This window comes from Temnothorax americanus, unplaced genomic scaffold (genome assembly GCF_048541705.1).
Source record: "Temnothorax americanus isolate GAGA-0224 unplaced genomic scaffold, ASM4854170v1 Scaffold8, whole genome shotgun sequence".
In the NCBI taxonomy this organism is placed as follows: domain Eukaryota; kingdom Metazoa; phylum Arthropoda; class Insecta; order Hymenoptera; family Formicidae; genus Temnothorax; species Temnothorax americanus.
This window is the reverse complement of record NW_027509802.1, coordinates 2689672-2703325: the sequence shown is the minus strand read 5'-3', so window position 1 is coordinate 2703325 and position 13654 is coordinate 2689672. Positions and strand designations below refer to the sequence as shown.

General features: G+C 33.4%; 1 protein-coding gene across 11 annotated transcripts in view; it reads left to right on the top strand.

The window, feature by feature from the left end:
* The window catches only part of LOC143907171 (TWiK family of potassium channels protein 7), a 262816-nt gene that overhangs the window by 110556 nt on the left and 138606 nt on the right, over positions 1-13654 (top strand). For 9 of the 11 annotated variants that reach the window (XM_077423759.1, XM_077423756.1, XM_077423755.1 and 6 more), the window contains one exon: positions 8438-8477. The exons of the other annotated variants lie outside the window; for them this stretch is intronic. The gene's annotated coding sequence lies outside the window, so the exon portion shown is untranslated. The remainder of the gene's footprint in view (positions 1-8437; positions 8478-13654) is intronic. 11 annotated transcript variants of the gene reach the window in all.

Sequence of the window (13654 nt, the reverse complement as noted above, 5' to 3'; positions counted from 1 at the left end):
GTAGGTAAGGGAGCATGGGGTAGATGGGCTACAAAAGGAAGGCAAGGAGCAAAGCTGAGGGCACTACTATAAGACTTAACCCTTATGTTAAGTTTATGAGGGGGCAGCTTGCGCGCTCGCAAGCTCGGAAATGCTAGAGAAACCGTGGGTGGTGGCGGCTGGAAGGTGGACAGAGGTGAGATAGGGGTTGAGTTAAGCTTGTGTAAGCTGACTACGAAATTATGAGTGGGATAATGCCGCGCGGGAACTTCTTCTAAGGGGATAACACCGCGCAAAATGCGCTACCTCGCTCGTCATTTTTCATTTTTATGCAAAAATGTGTGTTTTTTTTTTATCGTATCACGGATCGTTAATTAAAACTTTTGACAAAATTTGATTATTAATGCTAATGGATATCTCGTTCGCGGTTTTTTTATTAACGTTTTTTTCACGTTGGCATCTTATATAATAATGATTAAAATTATTATCTGAGCCGCAAGTTGTTAAGATGTGAAGAAAAAAAACAAAAAAACAAAAAACATTTTAATAAGAGTTTGTAGGGAAGAGATATCCGAGAAAACGGATAATCGATGGAGAAAAATATCATGAGCCAATGAAACCTCATCATTCTAATGTCGATAATCGGTTTTTTTTTCGAAAACTTTGCATTGGCTATTATATGTCGATAGCTTTTTATACGCACAAAAACGGGAGTTTCGAGGGCTTCTACGTCCGTCACTTTGATCCCGAAATCGCACTTGTCTGGGCCAGCTCATACTCTTTCACTTGCCGTATCAATACTTCTATCGCGTTGCAGCACCTTGCGGCGATAGCTCCGTAAATCGCTTTCATTGTTCCGCGGTAACACGTTGCTGCGATCGCGCCAGCGTTCATCTATACGGATTCAAAATATCGAACGTATCGGGGATTGCATGAAACTGTATTGGAGCACTACTGCTTCTCGCGATATAAAATCAGGCTGCGAAAATTGCTTCCAGGAAACGCCGCTCGTCGGCATAACTACGGGCATATATATGCACATCGATCATGGAAAGTGTGATGTATTTCATCTAAATGCGCGCGGAAAATGTTCCAAGAGAAACAAGCCGATGTAATGTATTTACGGAACAGTTTTTAAAGTCGTTTGCGGATCGCAGTGGATTTTTTTATGTGTTACATTTTAGAAATAACTGCAGGTTTGGAAATAATTGGTGCCAATTTCTTTTATTACACGATAAGTTACAAATAATAAATTACAATGTCTTAACATTTATATATTGTTCTAAATTCAAATATCTGAAGACGTATCTAAAATTAAAAGTTTAAGACGGTATGTGTATTGATGATTGCATTATTAAATTATTTATAAAACTAGTACATATTACTAAACAAATAATTATCAAACAATACAAATATTGTAATTATTATGAAATTATTATACATTTACACATTATTTACTTGATAATGATTATATGAAACACAAGGCTACTTAAAATAAGCAAAAGTGCGAACTAACGACAGTACCGTTATAAATGACGTTAAAACTATAGTGCATTACAGCGAATCGTTGTTTTCGAAAGCGAGGAAACGATTTATCGGTGAAGCATTATTTTGATCGTCCATCCGCACTCTCATCTCTATTTTGATTGATGCATCGCCCGCGAGATATCGATAATGTTGCCAACAATCGGGCCATCACTTTCGTGGGAAGATGGAAGGATTAAGTGACATGGGTAATCGCTAATCAATTACAAGCGGCAATCATCGTGCGATTACCCATGCCGCCAGACGCGAAATCGTTTTCGTATAAATCACACGACAGCCTCAGTTGTAAGGGAAGGCAGGAAATCTCGCTGGTGCGTTCCTAGAATCTCTGCATGTCTTGACTTAGGAGCTGGTTGATTCTCTCTCTCTCTCTCTCTCTCTCTCTCTCTCTCTCTCTCTCTCTCTCTCTCTCTCTCTCTCCCTCCTTCCTCTCCTATCCTCCTTCTAGCATCAGCGTTGCTAACAGAGCCGGAGTAGACCTAATGTTAAGCCCTTCTACCCATCCCCTTCTCACTTACTGGTGCATTGATGAGACGTCAAGACCAGATGGTATACCTATATGCTAGTAGCTTCTCTTCGAGCTTCTCATCTCTAATTTTTGCCGACGAGACTCGGAAAATCTTATGCCATATCTTTCTTACTCTTTAAGCTTAGTGCGTGTCATAAGCGTTGCTGAGCTTTTTAAAGATTATTGTTATTTTTACATATGTACTTATATGATAATATATATCACAATCATTTTGCGCAGCTTTTTTCGGCTGATTTTCACTTCGGGAGTTTATAGAATACATATATACATATGTATAATGTATAGAATATTATACATATGTATATAAAATAGAAGAAAAGAGATAGGAAATTTTATATATGTATATATATAAAAAAAATATTATTTTTATATATTTTTCAGCAAGAATTATATAATAATAATGCGCAATTATAGCTAATTGCAGTTAATTTGAGATGAATAGTATCAGAATTTTATTCTCGCCACGCGTGAAGAGACAAAAGGGTGAAATGGCGATAGGTAAAAGGGAAACCGGCTTTGGTAATAGAAAACGCGGATAATGGCCGTTTGATAGCTCTTTTTTCTCCGTGCAATCATAGCGATCGATTAACGATTGCGCGTGTTGGTGTCTGGTTGTCGTTTCTAAAAGTGGAACGTCCCATAAATTTGTGTCTGTTGTGTGCTTCGATGGGGTATTCAATTTTCTCATTGATGCACGACCACGCCAGTTTCTCTCACCGAGCGTTGTCATTTTTTATCGTTTGTTTCGTGTCTCATCAATTTTGCTTTCTTTTCCGTTAAATAAGTTCTTTTGTTATAGTTTATAATTAAATTATACTTTACAATTAAATACTGAAATATTTCTGCACGTTTTCTTTTTTACATCGGACAACCCGTTAATTGTTTATAACGGTGATGAGTTTTATTGAGATATTTTCGTTTCAGGTAATTGGAGATTATTTAACTTTGACGCGCTGCTAATGCTGTTTATGCTTGATTCTAATATCGGAAAACTCTTTTAAGATGTTCGAAACTCTCACTTTAACGGAATTCGAATTAACATCGATACTATACGAGAGTATATAAAACTTAAATCAATCGAAGTTCTTCAGGCTGTATTAGCTAGCTATTTTAGTGTTACTTATATCTTTGTGTTGTATACTTTTAATGAGCAAAAAAAGCAGTTTAGAATAATATAATACCGTAGTGGACAGCGACTCTGATTAAAGTGCAGTTTGACAGTGGTAATTTGTCAGGCATGGCGCGTCTAGTGACAAATGTTCACATCGATATGAACGCTTGGAGAATATCGTTTAAGGGGACAGCAAGAAAACTTGGCAGAACAGAAAAATGACAGTGTCGTGCCGGGTTAGAATAGCGGCTCAAAAAGTAATGATCAGCAATTTATTAGTTTACAGCTTACGCGAAGATCAACTTCTGTGATTTCCTTTTTATCTTTGTATAAAAATATACTCTACCGAAGCAACTTTTAAAGGATATTTTGTATATAAGAAAAATATAAGAGTAAAGTATAATACATCGCTATATGCATATATCTTTGTGTGTTAAAAATATATATTAAAAATATTTTTCTGCGTATATATATTTTGCAACAGAAATGTTTTATGCTCAGAATTGAAAAAAATTTTAATTGCCTGATCGAATGTTAAATATATAATGTAAAACAATTATATCTCCCTTGATTATTGTTAAATTAAAATTACGTCAATGGAGTGAAATGTAGTTCTTTTCTAGTATTCTAAATAGAGATATCAAAATAAGAAATTGACTCGTGTGTGCCTAGTGATGACTGCGCATCTGATTTAAGGAAGATATATTTTTCTCGTAATGTCGCGAAACTTTCCAGAACGATAAAATCGCGTTACATTTCCGTAGCGGCATAAATGCCGTCGCGCAGTTTTATAAGAAGCACAAGCAGAGGTGGAATAAATTTGCCAACGGCTCGTGAATTCTTCGAAGAAAATTCTGCGACGCTGCGATACTGTCTTAAATGAAGTCCTGAATATATTTCCCGAATTATGCTTGGACAAATATTATTATTGCCGTTCCAACAAAAGGCCGGGCTTCATTGTGCACCTTCATCCTACGCCGACGCGAGATCCTTTCAGGAGGTCACGAGCAATTTCCCCTTTGCTCTCTCTAACTCGCGGACAAAAAAGCGATTTGCATCGTATAAAAGGGTTCCTGATGAAGATGCGAGGATCGAGGCTATTATAGTGATAGTGAAAACAACTTATCGTCCAGTTTGCCTGGAATAGTAGGACATATAAGAATGTGGAAAAACGCGTGTGGATAAAAATATATAGTGACAATTACGCGATTGCGAAATAGTGCAGGTTGTTTCGCGCTCGGTCACGTTAGGGGCGTTTCTCATCGTCGCGCGCGTACATCTTTCTTTCTTTTTCCGCCGAAATGTCGATGAAGTACGTTGGCAAATGATATATTTTTATCGGCCGCAAGTTCGGGCGCCGGAATGATCGGAAGTTTTGCAGGCAAGTCACGTGCGCGAGGATTTGTGATTTTGATCCTAATGTGCCCTACTCCTCCTGGGTGTAATAACTTCTGTCTCGTACAACTTGTCTGGCCCTTGGCGCAATACAACGGTCTCGTTTCAGTAACATTGCTAGACATTGGTCATGCATCTATTTCTGGGAAGTTTTAGAACTCCCGCAACTTTCCGAGCTGTAGTTTGTCTTCCTTCGTTATTACAAGTTTTCCAGCTTCATTCTTTGAATCGCGCTTCAGCCGCCATCGTTTTGTTTTATCGTCCTTGAATCATAAATCCCTCATCTTTTCAATAATGTCAGATTTCTATTCCTATTCTTATGAAGAGATTTTATAAAAATCTGATTCTTTCATTCTTGACATTTACGAACGCTATTTACATCTTAAATATTACAACGCACGCCTTTTGTTATGTTTTTGTTGACCAAGCTTGGAAACGACGATAAATATTTAATTGTTTATTTGTCACCACGATGTTTATCATGAACAATAGTCAATTTATATGCGGCGAATTAATAAATGTTACGATTGTTTGTACGGCGTCGACGCGTTGAAGAGAATATATGACGCGAAGAAATGGGAAATTATAATAAATTAACGCAGACGATGCGCTAATTGCGTTTTGCTAATTGCTTTCTTCATCGGGATGAATTATCGGAGTTTGTTCCTTCGATGGGCATTTTTCTCTGTCCGGCGTTCGAGCTGAGCGCGCTGGAAGAAAAATCCGCACGAAATACCTCATCAGCTTCTGAATAAATTTCTTATCGCACCTCTCTCGCTTTGAATTCAGTTCGAAGTTGAAAAAGTTTTCGATGAATTCTGTGCCTCGGTGGACATGGTGATTTCGTGCTGAGCGATTCATTAGCGACGCAGAATAACGATTATGTCATTATTAGTAAAATTCCCCTCGTTTTGTCAGCGGAGAGAAATTCTCATGCACTCGCTGATCGGTGTTCATTGAAAGTTTAATTTCCAAACGAAATAGTCCGCAATAATCTAATGAAGTTTCTTTTATTGAATCGGCGCGCATGCATTGATATGTGAGAGTTCGAGCCGTCATTATAACGGATTAAATTGGTTTCATTTGACGTACATCGCATTTCGTTATTTCGTTTCCATCAGCTTACGGACATGAATTACCTTCATCATGATCAAATTTTTTCATTTAGCGGGAATTTTTTTTTAGATATCCCACCATTATTTATTATATCTCGAGCATAACCGAACTTATTGAAATGCTTTTTAAAAATAAAATTCTTAGATAATTTTTGCGATAAAAATATTAAAACTTACTCGAACGGTTAATCGTATAGAGGAACGCGCAGTGCTGGCTGACTATGTGTGTTTCCACTACTGCGATCGTTTTGTATACGTCCGACTATAACCGCTTCTTTGCTACTTGAAAGTCTGACATATACAGCCGCGATCTCCTAACTATGAAAAACGGTTGAAACTTGCATACCTCTTTAAAGTTTCGTGAAAGCAATTGAGAATTTCTGGGAAACTCTCGAGACGTGTATGAGGATGTATATAATTTTCGATTCCACGAGCGCGAGGCGAATTTCCCTTATTGAATTCAGAACATAACGCGGCCGGTGTATGGACTGTCGATACTTTGCGTTATATTTCATGTATTTAGAAGACGAAAGCGATTTCGCGGCGGTTATATAAGCAGATTGATTTGCAAATAAATAGGTAAAAAAATAAATGACATATAAATAAGATATAGATATTTATATTTGACATCTGTGTTTTAAATAGAAAACACTTTTTCTTTCTAAAAATTGTTATATAATTTACTTAAAAGTTTATAGATATGAAAAAAGTTATGAATTCGTGTCTCTGAAATGACGGAAAGAAAACTGTGACTTTGAATTATAAAATGAAAAAGCATAACTTTCTACGCTCTTTCCAATATTGTTCTCTCAAATCCCATAACTTATATTCAGGCTAGTTTTTCCCATTACGCGTATGTGGCAGAAGTTATGACATGTTCTATTCGTGCATGACAATAATTTGAAAATACATGTTATATGCAAATAATCATGGCATTCATGTATTTATGTGTGTGAATATTGTATTAAATAAAATTTATTAATTTATTACGAATATATTTTGAAATAGGCAAAATGCGCTTTCGGATTAGAGTTTAACAAAACCGATGTTTTTTTCTTTTAACCAGAAAAAGTATTTGTCCTCTTCTTGACATTTTTTTTCTGAATAAGGTAAAAGCGAAGTTAAAAAGTGATTCGTGGAAGCTTGCTCATGCAGCTAAGACGGATACAAGAAATTTTGGGTATATTTTATTTTTAATATCACAGTTATTTTTACATCGTATATTGTTTCATATATTTATTTTCTTATTTGTATTATCTTGGTTAATACATTAATTTAAAAAATCTTGTTTTTAGTTAGTAATAATAGAAGTTATTTTGTATTCTATTGTTGGCAAGAAAGAGAGTTAACTTTAGTCGATTCAGAACAGAAAATAAATCTCCTGCCCCTCTGAAAAAATTTGTCTTCAAATAGATTACTGTATTTTTCTTCTCAATGGGCGGAGTTACTTCATTCAGTCAGCTATTTTGTATCGTTATCGAATTTTCGTTTCTACCCTTATCTCGATGTGCTGAATGAGCGAAAAAAGACTAAAGGGCAAAGTTACAAGAGTGTACTTTCCCTTTCACGTAAGCTGCAAGCATTTTATCGAGTTGTACCTTATACGATTGAATGCGATAGGTTGTGAAATCTGTACCAATGAATACTGTACCAATGACTGCGCGGCAGAATTATATGTGATGAATTATAATATTGGAAACAAGATTAAATTTAACAATTTTAGTTAATCTAGATACGTTCATAACAATAAGAAATAGAGGTCTCAATCGTCCAACCCAATTAGCTCTCCAAATAGAGTTTTGATTGAAATCTTCATTTAAAATACAAAGTTCGACAGGTTAATGAAACAAACTTTACAAAATTTCCTTGCAATTATGTTACGGTTATTATCGCTGTATCCGCAATATTTTGACAACAATATACCGGCACTCTCTCACGGGAGTAAAATTAGGCGCACGGTTGCTTTCTGACGCATGACGGTGCGAATAGCGCGTTCGACAAAGTGCAAAAATCGATTTTCCAGGCTCGCGCGAATGAAAACTTCCGATCTTTAAAGAGGCTCATTATTTCCCTGCCAGAAACGACCGGTCGTAGACCGACCGGCCTTTTCTCTTCACCCTCGCCGTTCCACCGCCGCGCCGCGCCGCGCCGCGCGCCGTGCCAGCTAGAGAATAGGATTTGGGGTGGAATCGGGGTGGACAAGATTGATAAATTATCGGCTTGAAAAATGCAAAACCGATGCGCGCACACCCACGATTTCACCGAAACGCACTCACATATCCGCGCGGCGGATTGGTGTTGGTGTGACATATCGCACGAGTAAGCCCTTATACGATGAATTCAGGCGGATGCATGTTCTCCACATAAATTCCGACACGAAGCTACGTCGCCTGTCATACCAGGATGCGCGGAAAAACTGCGGCCTGCGCCGAGTGTGTTCCTCACTTTCATGCCTCGTTGCGACGCGCTTCACGGTTTAACCGCGTAATTAAATTTATGGTCTCATTCTATAGACGGCCAATTATCGGCGCAGAATGAATATGTTAATTTTGTTTATTTTCACCGCGCGTTTATTTATTTTTGTAAGAGTGCTTTGCTACCTCTAACTGCTTTGAAAATACATTACTTAGATATATCGAGCAATTCGAAATAATAAATGTTTCGATGGGATAATGCAAACTCTATAATGAGTATATTTATTATTATGAATAGCGCTGTAATAATAACCATTAATTAAATAACTACGTGTTTTTATTGTTTCAGATGGAAGAAACGAGTATTGCTGTGCACCTGTTCATATAAGGTTAATATTATGCAAATTGTTTGAAATTAAGGCTGTGTAATTATTATCGATAAAGGTACATGTTGCGCGTTGCTTATATTTCGTTCTCTTTCGGTATATTCATATTTTGTTATAATTATCATTATAAATATTATCTCTTGGATATGAGATGCGACGTATTGGGGAAATCGGAAAGCTGCTTTAAACTTCTTCATGATAAATTTTGCAATGGTATAAGAGAAATCTATGTAATATGCGTGACATTCAAAATATATACAGAACGTTTCTGGATGTGCACGCCGCGAGATTTTAATGCCTCGGGCTTTGCGTGGTACAATTTTTTTTTTACGCGGGATTTTTTTGTCGAGCAATCCTCCAGGAGATATATGAAGCGATGTAATTCAATTTGCCGTGTGGCGCTTTTTTCGTGATTTGAATGTCGCGATGAATTTTCTCTCTTGGCAGGTTTCGGTAATTCGCTTGTGAATTACGTGTCGTAATGAGATTGGATGCGCGTTTGATCGGCCGTACTATCAATATATTAGTGAGAGAGGGGAGAGAGAGAGAGAGAGAGAGAGAGAGAGAGAGAGAGAGAGAATAAAGGGGATGAAGAGAGGAGGAGAGCCGTTATAGTGGCATGTAATTATTAATGGAGAATTATATATGGCTACAAAGAGATAAATGCACTTGCAATATTAATATGCGCCTGCGCATATATTCGTATTCATATAACGCTATACATAAGTTGAGTCCCTTCTTCTGAGAAACCAATATTATCTACATCTAATTATTTTATCTGCTGCAAGTAGTTAAGAATGTATTATTTGAGAATTAATACTTATACTATATTATATAAAGTTTTTTCGTAAATATAAAAATTCAGTTTGTTATGTAAAATCGAACTTATTTATGAATTAACCAAATATTTCTCTCAAAAACTGCTTAATTGATTGGATCAAAGTTTTTAGTACATTATATATGTGTATGTTCTTAAGAATAAGGAGAGATTAGTTTCATAAAGCCATCTAAGTTTTTAATTTCATCCCCAGTAAAAGAACTCGAGTGAAACTATGTAATATAACTGTAGTTGAGATATAATCGTAAATAATGCTGACATAATGCTAAAACGTTAATAATAAAACATTTAAAAAAGGAGCAATATCTCTGCGAAAAGCGCAATTAATATAGTAAAGATAAGTATTTATATAGAAATTTTCCTTTATTTTTTTTTTTATAAATACCGAAGCTAATAACATAATAAAATAATCATGAATTATTCTTGGTTTTGCATGATTGATAACATCGTTGATTGCGTGCAATGACTTGTACATTTGTAAAAATATGAGGTCAGAAGTTCAACAATTTGTAATACGATTTATATATCAAAACCGCTATCGTTAATATGTGTATTTATATTTATTGTGTTTATAAATGTGTATTTATAAATTGCCCGAAAATTTATAATTTTTACAGTTCAACAAGCAATATCTTCATTCACATGATGAAAAAAATTCATTTTCAAATTTACGATTTTTTTCGGCGCATATACGTAACAATATTTCTTTTTACGTTACAAATTAAAGTAATGTTTTGTATAATTTGCTTAATCGTTTGAAAAGATGTGATTATATACATTATATACGTGTATGATCTCAAAAACGAATAATAATAAAGCAATGTATTTTATTACTAATAGAATTAATTGTAAAATTAATTATTATCTGTTGTGACAAAGACAACTTTTCCATCAGAATTGAAAATATACAAAATACATTTAAATGGATATTTTTTATTTTCTTTTGTATGTGTTACGCAAACATTTAATTTTTAATATTATTAGTTGTATATATTTTTAAACAAACACATTTGTTAATTAACAAACAGTTAACTTGGCAATAAATAGAAAAATATGATTAATTTTGTAAAATTTTACGATACGCGGATGTGATGGTATATCATAAATTTTATGAAACAGAACAATATAATAATATAATAAATAATGAAAAATAAACATAGACTAATATAATACTAATAATAATAGTTTTTTTTATTAAAAATAAATTTTAAAATCTTACACAAATAATGAATATATATAGCTAATAATATTTCTGAAGCTGTAGAATACACGCAAAGTGTTTCATTTTAATCTAGTCGAATATTTCGAAAAATAAACTCCGCAAGCAAAAATGTTTTTTCAAACAGAAGTTGTATGATTTAAAAGAGGACATATAATAAAAAAATCTTTTTTTTAAATCGATTTTTTAAGGTTATATGAAAATCATCATCATTTCTTAAAATGGAATTATGTATATGACTTTTTTATATAATATGATTTTTCTAGTTATTCTGCATATTGAAGAATAGAGTTATAAAAAAAATTCATGAGATAGGTATATTATGCTTTAGTTCAGCATATTTGACATGAAATATAAAATATCTCGTAAACTATTAATGTTTTAATTACTGTATCTTAATACTTTTATGCAGAATGTGGGTAAATTAATTAGTGTAATGAAAACACAGTTGTTTTTTAAAAAAGGTATGTAATTGCATATTGCAATTTGCGTAATTTTCTTCAGAATTTCCATAATTTTCATACAACTTTTGTCTGAAACATTTTTGCCTGCAATGGTTAGTTGTCCAGATATTCGGTTGTTTAAAATAAAACATTCTATACATAATATATAAACTCTTTAAATTTTGTCTCTCTTTTCCCCTTAAGTATTAGATTTACTATCGGTTAATATTAATACTTATCTGAATTTGATATTGTTTCAATCTCAAATATTGATTGAATGTATCGATGCTTTGGCGTATGCAAATAGTACAAGTATCATATCGAATATTTTTTTCATTTGCCAACATAAAAGGTAATATTGGTATAGTGCGGAAGGTGCGTTTTAGTCGACGAATTCAATATCGCGGATTTTTATTGTTATTGTAAACAATTCAGTGCACATTGCTCTCGACGTACCGTGCTCTGCGCTGGTTTCGATGAGGTATTCATTTAATATGCATTACGCTGCCAGCGCTGCTTTGATAAGTGCTGATCTGGCTTAAGTCCTCTTTTACGCGCCATCGTCGAGCTAAAACGAGAGAAATGAAATTTAAAAAAAAAAGAACGATACAAAATTTATCATGAAAAAGTTAAAATGGTCAAAGTTTTTTTCGTACTTAGTATAGTTTCTGTAGTCAGTTAACAGAGTTTTAAAATGATTATATTTTTTTATATTTTCAATTTTTGAACACATAACATTTGACTAATGTATTCTACATAAGTAGTCAATGAGAAATAGTATGGTTCTGATTATTTTATATTTTCACAAAACATTTTCATTAATAAAAATGTATAATATTATTGTTTATTAGAACTTTAATTTTTCATAAATTAGATTTTGAAGTTATCACGAAAGCATGAATATAGAAACTTATTGATTCAGATTTTTGTGCATTGATTTACATAATGATCAATTTTTAATATTTTTTAATGTTTTCTTAAATATCTTCTGATGTTATTGTAGGCATTATCTTTTTTTCTAAATTATTACTTCAAATACATTTTTTTATTTGCACATTACTAAATTTAATTTGTAATATTACGTTTGTTTAATGTTGCGCGTTTATAACAGTCCAATACTTTATGCATCTTTTTACAAATGGGTTATTTTGAACTATTACAAGATTATTCAATATTTCATGAAAAATCGTGACCAAATGGATTTATCTGTATATATATTTGAAATAACAGTCATGCAGCACGATCAGAACAAATTTTAATGGTAGTTCCGATGCTTATTACAACATTATTGTAGTCAATCACTCTATAACGGATTTACAACACACACACACACACACACACACAACTTGTGGTTGATATTATATATATATATATAACTTGTGGTTAATATATAATAAATATAGGATTAAATATACTAAAATAATAATATATACTGAAATACTTTATTCAGCAAAAATGCTCAATAGAATGTATAAAATTAACACGTAATTATGATATTTATGTATACTTATACAGAAGGAGAGAAAAAAGGGGTAGGATAATTAAAATTTGTATTAAAGATCTTTTAAATAGATGATCAATACATGGTTAGCCACAAAAAAAAATTTTGGAAAAAATTTTAATAAATAATAAAATGTCTTTAAAGTTTTTTAATGCATTTTATTATTATTTTATTAGAAAATCATTATCATATTAGAAATGATAATCGACTTTGCGTGTCCTATAGTTTCTGTAAACATATAAAAGTTATCTACTTAAAACTGTAAAAGCCACAGAAAGTAAACCGTGTGTGAAATCAGATTTTATTAGTGTAAAACTGATTATCATAAAGAAAATTGGATAAAATTATCGCAAGGATAATAATAGTCTTATGGCTAATTTGCTATAGAATATTTTTAAAATTTGTTAGAATATTAAATATAGATTTGATAAAATGTTATTAAAAAATTGTCTAGAAATATTTCAGATTATTTTCAAACGTTTACTGCAAATTTTTGTATCTCTGGTTTTATTATATTTTCATTGCAGTTAGAGAGAATGGAAAGTTTTCACGCGTGAATAATGATAAGAGTTTCGCAAATTATACTACGCCTAGTTCTGTATTCAGCAATTACTATATATGAGTTATAGCTTCTATGCTACGTGCGTCAATCTACAATTGACGAGTTAAACGCGCTAACGCGGTAATTCGATCTGTCTCTCCTATGAATATCGGAAAACGGACTACGTGAGTCAGTTCTGAATACGCGGACGAATACGATTCTTTGTTTTTCGTTATTTTATTCTGCGAATTTTTTCCAGCGTTCACTTTTTGTTAGGCGCTTTGCAAAATCTTTGTACCTTATAAAAGGTGAGGGCGAATATCGATGCTGGATATACGTTTGTGCAATTAGTACGCACGGTACGGGACTACAAATGAATCAGGCCTACGTCCTTCACGTCCTTCACTCGCGCTCTCTAATAATACATGCACACTATGCAACGTGCACGCTATAGCCATCTCTATTAAGCTGATGCTTATGACTTTAGAGATAGCGTATATTAGAGCATCAACTTTAGTGGGATATTTGAAATTAGGTTTAGCAATTCTCACGATAAACGTATACTACAGTTTACTGACCTCATCATGTGACACTTATTTATTTTCTTTTCTTCTACAGCTAAAGCAATTATAATAATT